The sequence below is a fragment of the Rutidosis leptorrhynchoides genome, chromosome 4, assembly GCF_046630445.1.
Source record: "Rutidosis leptorrhynchoides isolate AG116_Rl617_1_P2 chromosome 4, CSIRO_AGI_Rlap_v1, whole genome shotgun sequence".
NCBI classification, from domain to species: Eukaryota; Viridiplantae; Streptophyta; class Magnoliopsida; order Asterales; family Asteraceae; genus Rutidosis; species Rutidosis leptorrhynchoides.
In genome coordinates this window covers 262,018,456-262,039,347 of record NC_092336.1, presented here as the reverse complement: position 1 = coordinate 262,039,347, position 20,892 = coordinate 262,018,456, and positions in this window count along the sequence as shown.

Genomic DNA, 20,892 nt, shown 5'->3' with positions numbered 1-20,892 from the left:
TTTTAAATTTTTTTACATTCATTAATCTGCATTAAAATTCACCTCTAATCAATTTTTTTCAAAAAAAAAGTTCAAAATCTTTCAAAAATCGATGATGAATGGTAAAATTAACCATTCATCGGGTTAATTTATCATTCATCTTGTTTACGATTAATGATAAAATTAATCAATGCTAAAAAAAACCAGATGAATGGTTAAATTAACCATTAATCTATTTTTTTATCATTCATCATAAACAGATGAATGGTTAAATTAACCATTCATCTGCTTTTTTTTAGCATTGATTATTTTTATCATTCATCGCGAACAAAAATGAATGATAAATTAACCAGATGAATGGTTAATTTTATAATTCATCATCAATTTTTACCATTCATCATCGATGTTTACCATTCATCATCGATTTTCGAACAATTTTGTTCAAAAACTTTTTAAAATTTTTTCGTTTTCTTCTATTTGCATATTAAAGGATCGTTTTTTTTATAAAAAAAAATTTGAAATTTTACTTATCCAGTTTGTGCCCCATTTAGTGCTTATCCATGGATTGGTCCACTATATATATATATATATATATATATATATATATATATATATATTCATTTAGAAATATAAATTTGTTCATATTATATATATATTTGAAATATTTATCTAATAATATAATATTTAGTTTTTCAAAAAAAAAAATATATATAAAAATATATATAATAGTATTATTTTTAATCAAAACATTTTATATCAAAGTTATATTTTATCATTTTGAAATATATATATATATATATATATATATATATATATATATATATATATATATATATATCATTTTGAAATATATATATATATATATATTTCAAAATGATATATATATATATATATATATATATATATATATATATATATATATATATATATATATATATATATTCATTTAGAAATATAAATTTGTTCATATTATATATATTTGAAATATTTATCTTATAATATAATATTTAGTTTTTCAAAACTCATTATTTCAAAATTCGTTTAAAAATCATTTAGAAAATATTATAACACGTAACATTTACACTTTAAAACTTAATTTGATATTATACATTTATGTGCCAACATTTATTTTAAAAACTTATCTAAATATCAATCGAATCAAATAACCAGTGTTACTATCGTTTGAAATCATATATATTTTCAATATTCATAAACACGTTTTAAATACACGTTGCGGGTTATTTATATATTTAATTCTAATAATTGCTATCCTATTTATATATTCAAATTATGTTATTTAAACAAATCATTCTAATAATCAAATTCTATTGAATCGAAAAGTGTTTCTGCACGTTTGAAAATAGATCAATCGAATATTATGAAATTCAATTCTCCACTAACTTTTGTCTAGTTACCGTTAATTGACACATTTGTTCTTACTTGTAAATCATTTTACCAATTTCCGAATGTTGTTAAAATGGAAAGATTTCTGAAATCAACGTGGATCTTGTAACAGAGACCCGTAATCATATCATAATGTATTTGATAATTCAATCATTTGATATTATCTTTTAATTCCGTCGATAAATATATTAAACATATATTGAAACAAATACGTTCATGTAAAGTATTATACATCTAATACTTTGTTAACGTTTTTAATTACTATAACTATATATTATATATACATATCTATATACACATAAATGTTCGTGAATCGTCGAGCATAGTTAAAGGGTAATTAATTACATGAACATAGTTCAAAGTTTTTGAGACTTCAACATTACAGACTTTGCTTATCGTGTCGGAAACATTAAATCATTTAAAGATAAAGTTTAAATTTGGTCAAAAAATTTTGGGTTGTCATAGTACGTACCCGTTAAAGAAATTTCGTCTCAAAATTTGATTAGGATGGTCATGGCTGACAATAAGTATGTTTTCATGACGCATACGAGCTGGTAATTAGAGTTTTATCATCATTGAGTAATATAGATAAAACAATTTGATTTTTTTTGTGAAGAGTACTAGTGAAGCTATCACAAAAGGGTGAAATGAGTAAATGCAGGTTCGACTTACCGGTGACGTAGTCACGGTTGATTTCCGGAATTCAAGGGATTTAAAAGAAAATCTTCGTAATAGGATTTGGTTCCTCGGTAATTAAGAAAATTAGATCTTCTTTGTTTAAATGCAATACTCTATTTCGATTGCTCTGTCGAATATTTCACTATAAATCTACTCCATTCGTTTCCTTATTTCCACAGCTCATACCTTCTATTCTTTCTCCCTCAATTCATACTTTAAAGCATTCGTCAATATGCTCCATCCAGTTCTGATTCTTGATATATTTCTAACTTTCATATCTGTCACTCTTCTTTTTCATCTGTCGCCGAAAGAATCTATTCACTTCTACTATACTCTTGGTTTTATAGTGTTTTTAGTTCTCCCGTGTTTTTATATTGCTATACGCATAGATATACACGATTTGTAATTTCTGGGTTGTTGTTGGGGTTTATATCTTTCCTTATTTTTTCGATGTCTCTGCTTCTGTCTTTCTATAATCATTGACATCCACAGTTAATGCTCTCTCCTATTTGCTGCGATTTATACTCCCATTTCTATTTCGAAGCTTCATGCTTTTGTTTTCTTTTCGCAAGTAATGGTCCAGAATTTGTAGGTATGGAGTTTCGAATGAACATGGCTAATGTTCTAAGAGAGAAATTGTGATAGCTCGATCTGACTTGTCAAATTACCAGAAGTCACATAAAAGACCGAATCATCAAGAAAAATATTTTCTTGATATTTTTAGAGGTTAAATAGAATGAAAGAGTTATGTAACATGGCACACGATGACGGTATGGTCTGTGAATCATCATGTTCCATTAGAAACTCAGCATGACTTACTGTAATATAATTACGTTGATCAAGTGTCATTATATTATACTAACTCATGCTTCAGTTCCCAACATTACTTCAAAAAAATTCATATTTTAAATTCGAATTTTTCAGAATTTAGAAACTAAAACAGTTTCTTTTATGATGTAACACGGATAACGCGAAGAGATAAATGATTTCAGATAAGAATAGTTATGAAAATATCTTCAGAAATATCGAGGATATTTATAATGAAAGATACGATGATATCTTAGAATTTTTAATATCGATGGATGATGAAGAAGATTTGTCCGTAAAAGTTTAGAGTCAGGAGTAAGGTATTCGTTAATGACTTCAGTAGATACTGAATCATTTGGATTCTTTGAAGGTATGTTTAGTCTTTGTGATTTGTCCACAACCTCCTTCATAGTTTGCTCAATCCGTTTTCCAGTTCCAAACCTTCTCTTTTCTGAGCTTTTCCAACACATTATTCTTTATCATCAAACTTTTGACTGTTAAGGTCGTTTACAGTTTTTGCTGCTTCATCAGTATTTTCCAAAAATTCGGAGAACTAATTCGTAGTTTAGGGTATTTTAAGAAGTTCACAATCGAAGTACGTAAGTCTAGGAGATAGATGTTATATGTACATATATAACTGTTGGCGTAGAAATGCTGCAACATTCAAAATACTGATTGTTGATTCTCGGTAATTGGTATGGCAATTATCATTACAAGATGCAGATGAGTAGATGATGGGGTTTCAATGAGTAAATATAATGATTTTCGGAGAATCTTACGCCAAAGAATAATGAGTTGCTGGTACATCTGCTGATAATGTGGTGAAATATAAAAGGTTCTCCGGTAACAATGGCGAAAAGACAACGTATATATCAAGGTTATAATAAGGCTAATCCGACTGAAAAGTCGAAGTTGACTTGCTGGAGCTGTGACAGAATTTGCAACTTTGAAAAGGGATCGCAAATTTATTTTTGGTAATAAATGCCAGAGGATCTGACGCAGATATGTTAAACTTTTACTTAGGTTCCAAGTGTCCTCCAAGTGCATATATTCTTCGTATGTATCGTGTGATTGGTTCATCCTTTCGATTGTTCCTTAGTTGAGGTGTTTTCAAGAATTTTGAAGGGTTTGAACGCAGGTTGTCGTCGTCAATATCTGTATGATGCAATCATCGTGAATCTTGAATGATTCGAATATCTTTCCGTATTTTTATGAATAAAAGTGATGTTCTAGTATGGTTTGGATTCAAATTTATGGTTTGGAAGATGTAGGAATCTAAGAATGATGTCTTCTATTAGATCTTGACTTGAATTTTGATGTGTCAAAATCAGAATATGTAATTGAATTTGAATGAGAATGGTTGTTTGATTTTTATGAAAAATGTATATCGCTGTGTAAGTAGTGAGTATAGTTAATGATCGTTGAATCAGAATCAAATAATGTACAGTGTAACATATTAATTGTGAATTTATATATCTCTCGGGTATTACCTATCCGTTAAAAGTTTCATAAGTAATATTTTGTACAAGAAAATTTTTATTACAGTCTTTATGAAAACATATATATATTTTCTTCAAATGTAATACAGATTTAATGAGTTTAAACTCATTTGACTTTCGGCTGGAACTAGAATGAATAATTTCTAAAACTTTAGAAATTATGTAATCTTCGGGTAAATGAAATTATGAATCAATACTTCATTATTCATTTTTATTGATATTTATTCGGTGAATGATGTTGGTGCTCGTGGAATTCTTGTGAACTTCGCAAGATATGAATGATGTTTATAGAGAGTTTTGAGTACATCGAAGATGAAAGTGTAAAATTAAACATGTAATTGATTAATACACTTGATTTATTATGAATTGGAATTCATTGAGTTGAAACATAGATTGTAGTTAACGATGGTTAAGTTATTAACGAAGAATGTACATCATTGCATATTATTAATATGAACTAACCGAGTAGTATTTACCCTTATTCAATTCATACATAATAGCTTATTACAAAAAGATATATTATGGTTTCCAAAATTCATATACATAATATATAAATTCTTTGGAATTATTGAGTTAATACTTCCATAACTCATTATTTCAATATACCCATTGATGATTGTGATGTCGATATCGTCGATGATTATGGAGCTGGTGTAGCTTGTGGTGCTACATGTGTTGCTGGTGTTGGCGGTACTGATGGTGATGCTGGTGTTGGTGATGCTGACGGTACTGGTGATGCTTCTTGTATAACAAGTCTCTCTTGTAAATCGCGCACCATTCCTATCAGGGTTTTACTTCATTATTCCTATCCGCCCACTCATCTGATTTACAATTTTAACCAGAATATAATTTCTAAAACTTTTAGAAACCACATATTTTCTGCAGAATATTTCTTCGATGAAGTTATGATTCAATACTTCATCGTTTGTTGTTGTTGGTATTCGTTGGTGTCTACAGGGCGTATGACGTTGATGCTCGTGGGACAGATTGTGAAGTTGAGGTTTGCGATGCGGTTGTTGTTGGTGGTGGTAATGGTACTGTTGGTGTTGTTGTCGGTGGTAAAGTTGGCGTTTGTTGGACTTGTGATGCTTGTAAGTTCTGCATCATGTTCTCCAAAGCCACCACTCTAGCGCGAAGCTCGTTGACTTCTTCTAGTACACCGGGATGATCAGTGGTTCGGACAAGCGAGTGAATAAGATCTAAAATTTGAGATAGTATATAATCGTGACTAGATACTCTGGAAATGAGTGAGAAAATGGTGTTTCGAACAGGTTCGCCGGTAAGTACTTCAGGTTCTTCGCTAAGAAGGAAATGTGGTGTATGGAAGGGATCACCTTCTTCTTGTCTCCAATGATTAAGTAAGCTGCAAACCCATCCCTAATTCATCCAGAATAGGTGATAGCTAATTGGTTGATCCATTCCGGTCACACTGCTTTCGGAGCTTGAGTGAAAGTCTATATCGGAATCCGAGGGACTTGAACTAGTGGCGAGTTCCATTTCGTACGATTGAATAAAGGATTTTTCGATATGAAATGATTTCCGGCTATCAGATGGTATTCTAATTACATAGAATATCTATTTATATAGGACAAAAGATTTCGTAGATTACGGAGGAATTTACGGAATATGTTAGGCAAAGTTTACAGTAACACATACGCTAAAATATGAAATAGCAGATACGCTAAGATATGAATTTTTGTCTATACACTATTTATGCAATCAATGCAATAAGATGTGTCTAGACTAAGAATAATAAGTATGCAATTTCAGACAAGAAAGGATAAGCAAAACTTTTTGACATGCAACTAAGGTCGAAGTCCAGACTCACTAATGCATCTTAATAACTATTCGTTAGACACACAAATGCAAGACCTGGTTTGCTAAGACCACCGCTCTAATACCACATGAGATGACCCGTCCTAATCTATAAGGACGAATACAATAACATATGGTTACTTTGCGAGGTATTTGACCTCTATAAGATACATTTTACAAACATTGCACTCATTTTTAAAAGCCAAACTTTCTTTACAACGAAAGTTGACAGGTATGCATACCATTTCAGAATATATCTAAACTATAAATGACTTAATCTATCATTTACTCAATAATAATCTTTATTGAACTCAACGACTTGAATGCAACGTCTTTTGAAATATGCCATGAATGACTCCAAGTAATATCTTTAAAATGAGTAAATGCACAGCGGAAGATTTCTTTAATACCTGAGAATAAACATGCTTTCAAGTGTCAACAAAAAGGTTGGTGAGTTCATTAGTTTATCATAAACAGTCATTTCCATTAATTTAGTAGACCACAAGATTTTCATTTCCATTTCTCATAAACATCATCTCATATCAGGCATTTTGCAAACTGCATAGAGATAAAAATCAATCATATGGTGAACGCTTGATAACTGAACTAACGGGATGCATATTGAATATCCCCATCATTCCGGGACTCTCATCGAATATGATAAATCGAAGTACTAAAATATTCGTAACCCGAATGGGACTTGTCAAGGTCCATAGATCTATTTTTAGGATTCGCGTCAATTGGTGGCAATTATAATAAACACCAATTCTTAGGCTACCAAGCTAAAAAGGGGCATATTCGATTCGATAATCCAACCATAAAATGTGGTTTCGATTACTTGTGTCTATTTCGTAAAACATTTATAAAAGCAGCGCATGTATTCTCAGTCCCAAAAATATATATTGCAAAAGCATTTAAAAAGGGAGCAAATGAAACTCACAATACTGTATTTCGTAGCAATAATGCAAATGACGGCACTGATCAAGTGCAGGGTTGGCTTCGGATTCACGAACCTATATTAATTATATATATTTATATGTTGGTCAAAATCTGTCTAACAATTTAGGTCAAGTCGTAATGTATCACAATCCTAATGCTCGAGATTATTATGTAAAAGTCAACAAAAGTCTTCTAATCTAAAAATGACTTTCAAAATTTATACATGTTTATCCCATATTTATATTACCAAAGTATAAGTCTTGATAGTTGAATGAATCGATAATTTACAAAACTCAAATTATCACATAACTGACTAAATTGTCATATTCAGAAATTTTTAGATAAATCAATTTAACTAGTTTATATATATTTATTTGTAATCTACATGTTATTTTAATGAATCATATGTTATTTTAATAATTAAATAACTTATATTTATTCTACATATTTTAAGTAATTAATATTTATATAGTAAATATTTCTTAAATTATTTCATCATTTATTATAATGTATTAATGAAAACAATTTATGTTAGTATATGATAAAAATATATTTTTATATAGTAAGTATTATAATTTGTATAACGTTCACATAATATCATTTTAATGATAAAAAATGTAGTGATATGTATTATAAATATATATTTGTATCAAATATTTACTTGATAATATAATATTGATAATATCAATAATGAACCAAAAGTTGTATTATTTTGTAATAATATTAATATTAATTATTTTAATAGTAATAATAATAATAATATTATTATTATTAATGATGATGATAATAATAACTATAAAATTTATAACAATAATATTAATAATAATAATAATATTAATTATAATCATACTAATATTATTAATGATAATAATAATATTTATAACAATTTATATATATCAACTTCATATCTATATGTTATATATTGAAAATAATAATATTAATAATACTGATTTTAATTTTAATATTAATATTGATTGATAATAATAATTTTGATAATAAATAATAATTTTTTTTGTAGTAATACTAATGTCATAATAATAATAATAATAATACTAATAATGATAAAAATAATGAAAATGATATTTTTATTTACATCATAATCTTAACAATATTTTAACTGGATCATGATACTTATACTCATTATTTCCTAATCGACTTGTTTAATAGCTTTTAGTCCTCTTTTATATCGCATTCATTATAATGATAATAATAGTAATCATAATAATTAGATGATACTAATGTTAGTTTTAATGATAATGATACTAATAATAATAAATATTATAATAATAGTAATGACAATACTAATAACTATTTTAATGATGATAATAATAATAATAATAAAAATAATAATAATAATAATAATAATGATAATATTAATAATAATCTTAATGATAAATATGATAGTAATACTAATAACAATGACAATTTTTAATGATAATACTTATAACGATAATGATAATGATGATAATAATAATAATAATAATAATAATAATAATAATAATAATAATAATAATAATAATAATAATAATAATAATAATAATAATAATTAGATAATAATAATAACGACGATAATAATAACGATAGTAATAATAATAACCATTTTTAATAATAATACTAAAATTAATGATAATTCAGTTGACTATATCTTTTAAACCGTTCATCGAAATCATACGCTTTCTAAATGAAAAGTTATTAATTTTTCGCCAGATTTCCAACGACATGCATATTATATACTTTATATTAGTAGCATATGTATCAAATTCGCGACTCATCATAAACTATCTAACGTCAAAATTTAGCATACAAGCATGCATAATCATATATACTCGAGCACTAGTCAGGGATACACTATTAATATATAAAAGATAGGATATGAATGCTCACGTATTAATATTGTGATTCAATATTGCAGGAATGTACGTAGACGCAATGAAAATGATAAACACTAGATTGACCTCACGAGCATACCCACGAACATTACCCATAACCTCTATAGCTATAACCCATAATTTCCTTAGCTCTAACCCGCTCAAAAAACTCGTTTGAAATAATTCGTTCATGACCTTGTCGTAGTATTTTATGTATAATACTAATACTAATTCGATTAATAACAATAATATTAATCTTAATCTTAATAATAATAATAATAATAATAATAATAATAATAATAATAATAATAATAATAATAATAATAATAATAATAATAATAAATTTAAATATAAGAGTGTGAGAGAGATAGATGGATGATTCAGTGAACCAGAAACGATCGACTTTTATAGACTTGGCCTCACCAATCATACCATGCGATCGTATGGGTCAGGAGAGCAATGGCCATGCGATCGCATGGCTGCTCTATCCAGTCCGTGATCTTTTAATTATTTAGCCGACACACATTTTAATTATTTAATAGATTTAATTTTTATAATTAATTAAATATTATATTATATTTACGTGCGTAGTTAACTTGTAATTTTGGTTCCTATGACTTGTACTTTGACGCTCGACTAATGTACCGGTTCCGGTTTCTAGAACACATTTTCGTACGCTTAGAAAACTGGTACTTTATGTTTCGTGAATTGTACCCTCATACATAACAAGACTCAAATCAATGAAAAACTATCCCACTCAAAGTGTAACTTATTCATTTGAGTGTTTTGGTCATTTGCTTCCTTAAATCATCGTTTCGCTATATATATATATATATATATATATATATATATATATATATATATATATATATATATATATAATAGTATTATTTTTAAATCAAAACATTTTATATCAAAGTTATATTTTATCATTTTGAAATATATATATATATATATATATATATATATATATATATATATATATATATATATATATATATATACATATTCATTTAGAAATATAAATTTGTTCCTATTATATATATTTGAAATATTTATCTAATAATATAATATTTAGTTTTTTCAAAACTCATTATATTTCAAAATTCGTTTAAAAATCATTTAAAAAATATTATAACACGTAACGTTTACACTTTAAAACTTAATTTGATATTATACATTTATGTGCCAACATTTATTTTAAAAACTTATCTAAATATCAATCGAATCAAATAACCAGTGTTACTATCGTTTGAAATCATATATATTTTCAATATTCATAAACACGTTTTAAATACACGGTGTGGGTTATTTATATATTTAATTCTAATAATCGATATCCTATTTATATATTCAAATTATGTTATTTAAACAAATCATTCTAATAATCAAATTCTATTGAATCGAAAAGTGTTTCCGCACGTTTGAAAATAGATCAATCAAATATTACAAAATTCAATTCTCCACTAAATTTTGTCTAGTTACCATTAATTGACACATTTGTTCTTACTTGTAAATCACTTTACCATTTTCCAAATGTTGTTAAAATGGAAAGATTTCTCAAATCAACATGGACCTCGTAACAGAGACCCGTAATCATATCATAATGTATTTTATAATTCAATCATTTGATATTATCATTTAATTCCGTCGATAAATATATTAAACATATATTGAAACAAATACGTTCATGTAAAGTATTATACATCTAATACTTTGTTAACGTTTTTAATTACTATAACTATATATTATATATACATATCTATATACACAAAAATGTTCGTGAATCGTCGAGCATAGTCAAAGGGTAATTAATTACATGAACATTGTTCAAAGTTTTTGGGACTTCAACATTACAGACTTTGCTTATCGTGTCGGAAACATTAAATCATTTAAAGATAAAGTTAAATTTGGTCGGATATTTCTGGGTCGTCACATGCCACTCGGGGTGAAGTATCGAGGTGTTAAGATGCCACCCGGGAGTGAAGTGTCGAGGTGTTAAGACACCACTCTGGAAAGTATATTGACGGGTGAAGCATCGAGGTGTTAAGATGCCACCCGGGGTAAAGTATCGAGGTGTTAAGATGCCACCCGGGGGATAGTGATACGCAGTGTTAAGTACATTAATGGATGTTGTGAACTTCGATGGTCTTTCGCGGGAACCATTCCCTTGTACGATTGGTTAACCATGGTTATGTGTTGTAATTTTAGCATATGAAATTGTGAACTATATGCTATTGGCGATGCTAGCTTATTGTGAATTGCAGATATTTAGTTTATGCATTGTGACTGCATGGTTGTTGAATTGCTAGCTCGTATGCGGTATTTGTGTAAGTGTTTGCAAGTAGGTATATTATATATGTATATGCATAATTATTGCATTCACTAAGCTTTTTGCTTACCCCTCTCATTGTTTACCTTTTTATAGGTATCGTTGATGCGGAGTTTACCTAGTTGCTAGACTAGGGTTTATAGACGTTGCTTAAGCTTGAACGATTAGCTTTTGGATATTTTAACGCAGATTAGGGGTTTGGTGGTCCCCGAGATTATGCTCTTGGTATCGGGTTGGGTTATAGAGTCCTAACTCGTCTAAAGTATGTTTGGGTCGAAATTATACCGTTTGGTTATACGGGTTGTTGAAACCTTTTTGTAAACTTAAATAGATCAAAAGTTTCACCTGAAAGTTTTAACGAGAAAGGTGTCACCTGAAAGTTCACCTGAAGGTTTAGTGTCACCTGGAAGTTTAGTGTCACCTGGAAGTTTACCTGAAAGTTAAATTTTTTTTTTTAAAAAGGGCTTCGTTTTTTGGTAAACGGTTTTGGGGTCGTTACAAGTGGTATCAGAGCATAGTCTAAGAGAATTAGGTGACCTTTGGGATAGGTGCCTATTCTTAGACTTATTGACAGTTGTGCGTTAGTGCCTTAGAGTAGGTGACTAACTAGGAATTGTGTTTGTCTAAAATGTATTTGTGTGGGACATTATTTCGTGTGTAAATTTGTGCCTTAGATTGCTAGTGCCTAATGTAAGTAGGCGTACTTGGACGTCATTTTAGTGATAGTCACCTAGGTTGTAGGTTGACTTGGTGTTGTGGTGTACTTGTGTATATTTATTATTATATTGTATATAGGTGTATATATATACAGGTATCTAATGGTGCAGAGTCCTAGAGACGAATCTATTGGAGATATTCGCATGTTTGGTTGTTTGAGTGATCAAGTCCATGGCAAGGACATTGATCATTCGGGTACTAGGAATTGTCGCGTGTTATTTTGTGTGAATGTTGCGTCAGTCCGGGTAAAGTACTTTGCGTAACCATGTGGAAATGGTAAGGTACACAATTGTAATAGTGACTGATCACTATTATTACAACCGTGTATCTTGACACCAAGCATGACATGACGAGTACCGAACAGAGGAAATGTGGTATGGTTGGTGTATATTCGGGATGAATTAGGAATCTTTTATTGGTTCCAAGGATATAGTTATCTCGGGTGATGTGCTTGTTGTCACATTGGGTTCATTGTGAGTTAGGAAGTGTTACAGTGGAATTGGTTAGTTAAGGTGAGTGAGCGAAACTCACGAGTTTGGTGCGTGCTTAGTCACCCTAAGTAGTGTGTGCACTATTGAGATTTTCATTGGTTATAGTTACCTATCGTAACTAGGATGACCGATTTATGTGCGTGTGTGTGTGCGTCGAGGACTTGAATTCCGTAATGGGATGCAACAAGTCTAATGATTGTAGCTTGGGATTACACTCAGTAGGGTGTGTGGTTAGAGGATCGTGTAAGGATTCTAGTTGTGAGTCGCCTTAGAATTTACGAATCGAGGAGTCTTTGGGTTGTTAAACTCATGGGAGTGGGACTCATATGACAACAGTTGCGTTAGCGTGTTAGTGTGTTGTGGAGTATAGGGGAACAATCCTAATGGAATATCCCATGCAGCTGTGGTTGTGCCGTTATGGGGAAGGGTGTAAGACTTGGTGTTCCCGAGCATCTCCTTAGTGATTGATGAAGGGCTTCATTAGGTTATATCATTTGGCCTTGTAGAAGTTGCGAGTAGCGTGTGATCTGTAGAAACTTTCGATAAGACTAATAAACTGTAAGGTTTGTCGAGTATGTATGACTTCGGGTCATTAATGTGGAGAGATGGGTGACATCGGGTATATGGAACCCAAGGATCGAGTTTCTGAAAATAGGTAGAATGCGGTGGGAGTTTGCATGACACTGCGTCAGGTGCCCCCTAATACCTGCTAGTGTGATGCTCAACTCCGGTGATGGTGTCGATCACTTTGTACTTAGGGTGACCGTGAGATACCCTTTGAAGCATCGGAGATTATAATAGTGATTAACGGGTGATGGTAATTCGACGGTTGTGAAAGTCGAAGTTTTAAAAAGTATTGAGGTAAATACTTCTTATGAAGTGACGGATGAGCGAATCTTGCTGCTCGTAACTGTTAGATGAGTAAAGATGACCGGTGAGCCGGTGATGGAGTTAATGGACGGTTAGGCAGTAGGATATGATGAAGTGTTGATATTGCGGTCGACATAATTATTGTGTGTGTCGGATTGATCACTCTTCTCCATGAGAGTGAACAATTGTTGATAAAGGTTTGTTGGTTGGAAGGCCGGGTGATCTCTACTGAGAAGCACGACTCTCAATCAGAGTGGCATATGCTTAGGCATAGGGGCATATGTGGGACTTTGGTGGAGTTCGCTTTGCGAATGATCAAGGTAGTTAATTGTGATTTGTGGTATGAAGGTGCGATGTCGTCGCGTGTACGGCATTTCAAGTGATTGTGTATGACGGCTCTGCGAGCCTAAAGAGAATTTGTGGTGATTTGGTGTTTATGACCAACGGTGAGAATGATCATGTGTGTCATGGAATGACAATTCCGCGAGATGTTATCATCCTAGCAGTAAGAATGTGGAGATGAATCCTAAGTGAGGGAGTTTTTATTGCCGCCCGTGGAAGATCCGGTGGTGTATTGTATACCGAAGTATCGGAGTGTACCGTGCTAGGCCTCAATAGGGATTCGTAGTTCCTAACGAGAAAGCGTGACAGGTTGTTGATGTCGACTCGAGATCGTGCATTACGATTATGGGTTACAATTCCGGAATGTTATGTGTGAAGATTGTGATGATGGGATCGAGGGAAGTATAAGTCTTCTTATGTAAAGTGGTCATGTAGTACCAATGTGCGGTATGAGACCAAATGTGAAGTTTGAGCTCCCGGAGTGAGAGAATGAAGCTGTTGTTGCGGGTGCTCTCGTAGTAAAAATTTGGGTTGTCGTGAAACTCGGACATGATTATTGAATGGGAACGAGTTCGATATCATGGTGAATACTGCATTTTCCCTGTCAAAAAACGTGATCGTGGAAATTGTCAGTGGATTATTCCACTTTATGGATGATCGTGAGGCGGGGAGTGTCGGTTCTGATTATCTCACATCGAGGCACGCAGATGTTGTTTGTTTGCGAGAGTGTGTTCCCTAGTGAGGCGACCCGTTAGTTGCATTGAAATGTTGAGGCCATCCTTAACGGACAGTCGAGGCAAGAGGATTCACCAGGTGTTGGTGGATATTTCTGTGGGTCGCATGATGAATTGCAAATTGTTGGGGTGATAATTCGTTGTTGACGAGATTCTAGTACACGAATAGTTTCCATGCTAGTAGTAGGAAGCCGTAATTGTAAGGATGTGTTGGTGGGTTTAGGGGAGAAACTTTGTATTGAGTGTTGGTGTTTCGTCTAACTCGTGGTGTATTATTGTCGTCCTGGATTAATCCAGAGACTGATGGTCGTGTGTGGATCGATTGATGGAAAAGTTATGTCCCTAGTGTGATTATTTGGTGATACCGAAATTTCTTCGTGGAAGGAATGACCCGGTGGTAGAGACGAGAAAGTTGGTTCTTGATTCAGAGAACATTCTTGAATGGCTGGTACGAGTCGTTGAAGTACGGAGTTTTAACGCGACATAAATCCTTCTCAATTTGGATTAATGCAAGACTTGGTTCACGGCATAGTGAGTTTAGTAGATTGTGTTGGGTGATATAGTTATGGATGTAGCTTGTGCGAGTTGTAGCCGAGAGAATTTGAAAGAATATATGGTGTTTTTCCGTGTTTTTTTAGTGGGCATTTTGGACGTTGAGCTTATAAGATACCGCTAGTTGCGCTAATGCACACTAGTGATTATTAGTGTGTGGTGAGATATTCGGATTAATGAAAATTGTTATGGACATCGAGTTTGGATGTGTGTCGGAGGACCATAGAGTATGGGTCCGGTTGGCTAAGCGACTGATATCACGGGGACGTCATCCAGTTAAGTGGGGGAGAGTTGTAAGACCCTGATTTCTTTTCAGCTAAAACGCACGCTGCGCGCCGCGCAAAACTTGCCTGATATAGATTCCTTGTTTTAATTAAAAAGTAGAAAGGGGCAATTTGGGTATCTCGCGTTGGGGCCGATTTTGTGGCTACAAATATGGCCAAAACCTTATCTTATCCTCATTTTTCACATCCACACAAATCCTCTCATCCATTTCTAGAGAGAGGAAGAGCTTTTAGAGTGAGAAAGCTCAAGATTATGAAGATGGAGCTTGAATCCTTTCATGGTGCAAGAGTTAAAGTCATTCATCTTCCTTCTAGCTACATTTTGATGGTGATGGTAAGTTCTAGCTCCAATGTTAATTGTTCGATTCTTGTTTTGGTTAGGGTTTATGTTGGTGATGAGTTATAAAACCCATTTCTTATGAAATTGGGGGGTTTTGGGGCAAGCTTGTGATTAAGAACCCTAATGTTGTGGGTTTAGGGTTAATGACGAATTTGGGTGTATTGTCTTGAATTTAAGTGATAATCACTAGATGAGATGAGAATTGGTGAATTTGATGTTCATAAGAACAAGTTTGACGTCATGCACACAAGGTGTTTGATGAAATGCCTCAAAGAGGTGAAGTTGTTGTGGATGTCTAGGTTTATGATCTAAAGTCAACCTTTGATAGTGTTGTTAATCAATTGGTGGTATGGTGGTGATTTGGGTGTGTTAAAGAGTTTGATTTTGGTCAAAATTTGGATGTTAACTTGGTTTGGTGTCAAAATGAGTTTTGAGCCAAGTTTTGGTGAATCAAGTATGTAAATACTTGATTTAGGTGTTAATTGTTGTTTTGGAAATATAATCACTAGCCGTTAGTGATTTTGGGCGTTTTTGGGACTTATGTCAAATGGGTAAGTTGATTGGGTCAAATTTGATGATGACACTAGTTTTGGTCAAATGGATGTTTAAACACTTGTGTTAAGTGTTAAATGGAATTTTTGGAAGTAATCACACATGAGAAGTGATTTTGAATCAAAGTGATGTTTTAACATAAGTCAATTGTGGTCAAAAGCAATATGGATCAATATTGCACATGTTGTGGTTTTTGTGTAAATGGCGTTTGAAATAATTATTACTACCTAACTAGTAATTTAGTGTTAAGACCTAAGTTGGTCTAATTGGTGCCAAGTATAAATTGGGTTAAGTTATACTTGTTTGAATGGGTTGAAATTACCACCCGTAGTGGTAATTGGTTGAGAGGACCCGTCCTAATCCATCTGGACGAATACATTACATTTGGTTACATCGCGAGGTACTTGACATCTATATGATACATTTTACAAACATTGCATTCGTTTTTAAAAGACAAACTTTCATTACATCGAAAGTTGGCGACATGCATACCATTTCATAATATATCCAACTATAATTGACTTAATAATAATATTGATGAACTCAACGACTCGAATGCAACGTATTTTGAAATATGTCATGAATGACTCCAAATAATATCTCTAAAATGAGCAAATGCACAGTGGAAGATTTCCTTAATACCTGAGAATAAACATGCTTTAAAGTGTCAACCAAAAGGTTGGTGAGTTCATTAGTTTAACATAATCATTCATTTCCATCATTTTAATAGACCACAAGATTTCATATATTGTCACGCGTAACTCGCGAATTAAAATTCATTCATATAGTGAACACCTGGTATCCGACCTTAACAGGATGCATATAGAATATCCCCATCATTCCGGGACTCACATCGGACATGATAAATCGAAGTACTAAAGCAGTTCAAATTCTCTGACTGAGGCTTGTTAGTGCCCATAGATCTATCTTTAGGATTCGCGTCAATTGGTGGCAATTATAATAAACACCAATTCTTAGGCTACCAAGCTAAAAAGGGGCATATTCGGTTTGATAATCCAACCATAGAATGTAGTTTCGATCACTTGTGTCTATTTCGTAAAGCATTTATAAAAGCAGCGCATGTATTCTCAGTCCCAAAAATATATATTGCAAAAGCATTTAAAAAGGGAGCAAATGAAACTCACAATACTGTATTTTGCAGTAAAAATACATATGATGACATTGAACAATGCAGGGTTGGCCTTGGATTCACGAACCTATATCATTTATATATGTATTAACACATAAAATGGTAATCGAACAAATTTATATATTATTAGAGATATAATTGTGATTTTAATAAATTATAGGTTTCATTATTAATTTAATTAGATATATTTATTCTTATATACTTTAAATAGATAATTAATATCTATTACAAAAATATTAATATAGTTATGTTTTATGTCATAAATATATTTTTATTTAGAAAATCTTTATTTGATATATTAATAATACTAATAATAATAATGATAAAAATAATACTAATAAAAATGATAAATTTAAAAACAATGATCTTTTAGTAATAATGATAATAATAATAATAATTCTGATAAAAATGATAATTTTTCTAATAATGATAATAATAATAATAATTATAATAAAAGATATAATATAAGTAATAATTATAATAATAATAATAATGGTAATAGTAATACTACCTCAAAGAAGTAGCCTAAAAAAATGCTCAAGTCCGGGTTTGAACCTGCGACGTCCCGCTAACCCGATAACATCCTTAACCATTACGCTATGTGTTTCAATTCTGTTTCATTTTCTTCTTAAGTTAAAACTCAATTCATCCTCTATAATCATCATTATCTAAACATGTTATCATCATCATTAAATCATCATTTTCTCATTAACACCATAACTACAACCATCTCATCACCTAATATAACCTTAACATCAATATTATCGAATAACCTATCATCATCATTTTTTTAAACATGCATCATATCCATCTTCATGCGTTAACATCATCATAATACTTAATCAACTCGCATCATCATATTCCGCTGTATCATAACCCATTATCATTGTGATACGCTACTCATCTTCTTCCTCACTCGACATGTTTCATTTCATTCATTATTGTTTAACCGAAAGAAAAACATCAACGCAGTTGTAGCAGGTTTAGGAAAAGGTTTCGTGATACATACCCAAATCAGATAGCTCAACATATAAGTCCAATTAGAACCATAAATAGTCTATTTGTAGCCCAACCAATTTAAAAGACCATCACCACTTAAATGGCCCGAATGAAAGAGCCCAATATCGATCATCACTAGCTTTAAATATACGTTTTAACTTGACAGATACATCTAAACAGAAACCGAATAATTATTTTTTATGGTGTGGGTGTGGGGTTCTATTTTGAAGATTAATTAATCATAGATACCCTATAGTAATCCCACTACTTTAAAAGTTAGAAAGTGGTTGAATTGCTTACTCCATAAATGCGTTTATCATCAACATCATGACTTATTCTCTTTGCTTTTTTTTTTCAACACTCGCTTTACAGCTGCGTAACAGCAGCTAGAAACAAAAACAGAAGAAAGAAAATATAGATTGTGTGTGGTTTTGTTTACGTTTCTCGAGCAAGAACAGAAAAACTATATATATGTGTATAGCGGTTTATATTTCGCAAATGAAGAAGAAGAGAGAAAAAAATATAACGATGGTGCATGTTTGTGGATCATAACCGAGAAATAGAAGGGAATCGAAGGTAACATTGGTGATGGTGTTTACAAGGTGTTTGTTTTGAGTTATTTTTAATGGGGATAGCTGCAGTAAGGCTGCTTGTAGCAGCGGCGGTTGGCGGTGTTAAGGGGGTGAAAGGTGATGGAAATAAAAGTGGGGTGTAACACTAATTTATCGAAGTTGTGGCGTAAGTATTCGATGATGGGGCTGTGGGTGAAGGTTTTTGTGTCACGATGGTACAACGGTAATAGAAAAACAGAAATATATAACGGCTATTAGGAGGTGGTTGTCCACGATTGTCTTTAGACACAGGTACATAATTTTTATTGATGGGTGTATGTGTAGCTCGACAAATAACACACCACCAAAAAGTAATGGTGGATGTCTTTGATAAAAATAATGGACGAAGAAGAATGGTGGTGTAGTGATAGTTCGATGGTGAACCGATGGTGGGTTAGTGGTTGATCATGATGGTTTGAGTGGGTTTATGATGGAATTCGAACAGTTAATAGTTGAGGAAATAGGTATCTTTTATGGTGGTTCATGGTGGTTTCCAAGTGACAGTTGAGTGGTGGTTGATGGTTGTTTGGAGTTGTTATCCGAAGGGTGGAGTAGTAGAAGCAATCGAAGGAGAAAAGTTGCAGCAGTAGTAGCTTAGCATGTCAAGCAGTTTTAAAAGAAATTTAAGATTATTCATGGTATGGTATGATGGTTGTTCATGCTTCGGTTGTCGAAACAAAAGAAGAGGAAGGAATGAGTCTAAGAAAAAAAATAATGAAATGGGAAGGAACTGCAGTTTTACGAATGTGTTGAGTTAGGTGGTGAGTTTAATTCTTATGCATGTATATACATATATAATATATAAAGGAAAAGTTAGTAATCCAAATGAAAGGTGCGAGGATATCGACATGTAACATAATTCATAAAGTGAAGGTGTTAGTGTGTTTGATTGCCAATCAAAAACAGTAGCATCATAATTTAAATCAAAAACAGTGTTAGATATTTAACTTAAATACGATGAAGACTTTTTGTTTGGTGGACAAGAGAGGGAGGAAGTGATAGAGATGTGTAACTCCTTGATATCTATATGTATATATTTAGGCTACGTAAATTTTAAATTGGTGGAGAAGAGGGAAACAAGTGGACGAATGAGTTTTGTCAAAAGAAGGGACTAGTGGATGTGGGTGTCGACCTTCAATTCTCAAAAACAGAAAGAAGGAAATGAAAAAAATAATAGTTGATTTTGATGGCTAACAGAATTAATAATTCATCTGATATTTTAATTTACATTTAATTAATATTAATAATTAATAAATATAAATATATTAATAATAATACTTTTAATATTATTAATAATAATAACAATAGCAAGTATAATGATAATTATTAATAATATTGTTAATAATGATAATAATAATATTAATATTAATATAACAAAATACATAATTATTTTGCATAAATCTCTACATATAATATTGATTATAATATTCATATGAATAACTATATATATATATATATATATATATATATATATATATATATATATATATATATATATATATATATATATATATATATATATATATATATATATTATAACTTGAAATACTCATTTTATTTTTTCAACAAAGTTAATAACGAATAATTACATATTAACAATGGTAAGATAATATATATATATATATATATATATATATATATATATATATATATATATATATATATATATATATATATATATATCTTACCATTGTTAATATGTAATTATTCGTTATTAACTTTGTTGAGAAAATAAAATGAGTATTTCAAGTTATAATATATATATATATATATATATATATATATATATATATACATATCTATTTATAAATAATTGTTCGTGAATCATCGAGAATGGTCGAAGGTTAAATGATTTCATAAAATAGTTCAAAAATTTTGAAATTCAATTTAATAGACTTTGCTTATCATGTCGAAATCATATAAAGATCA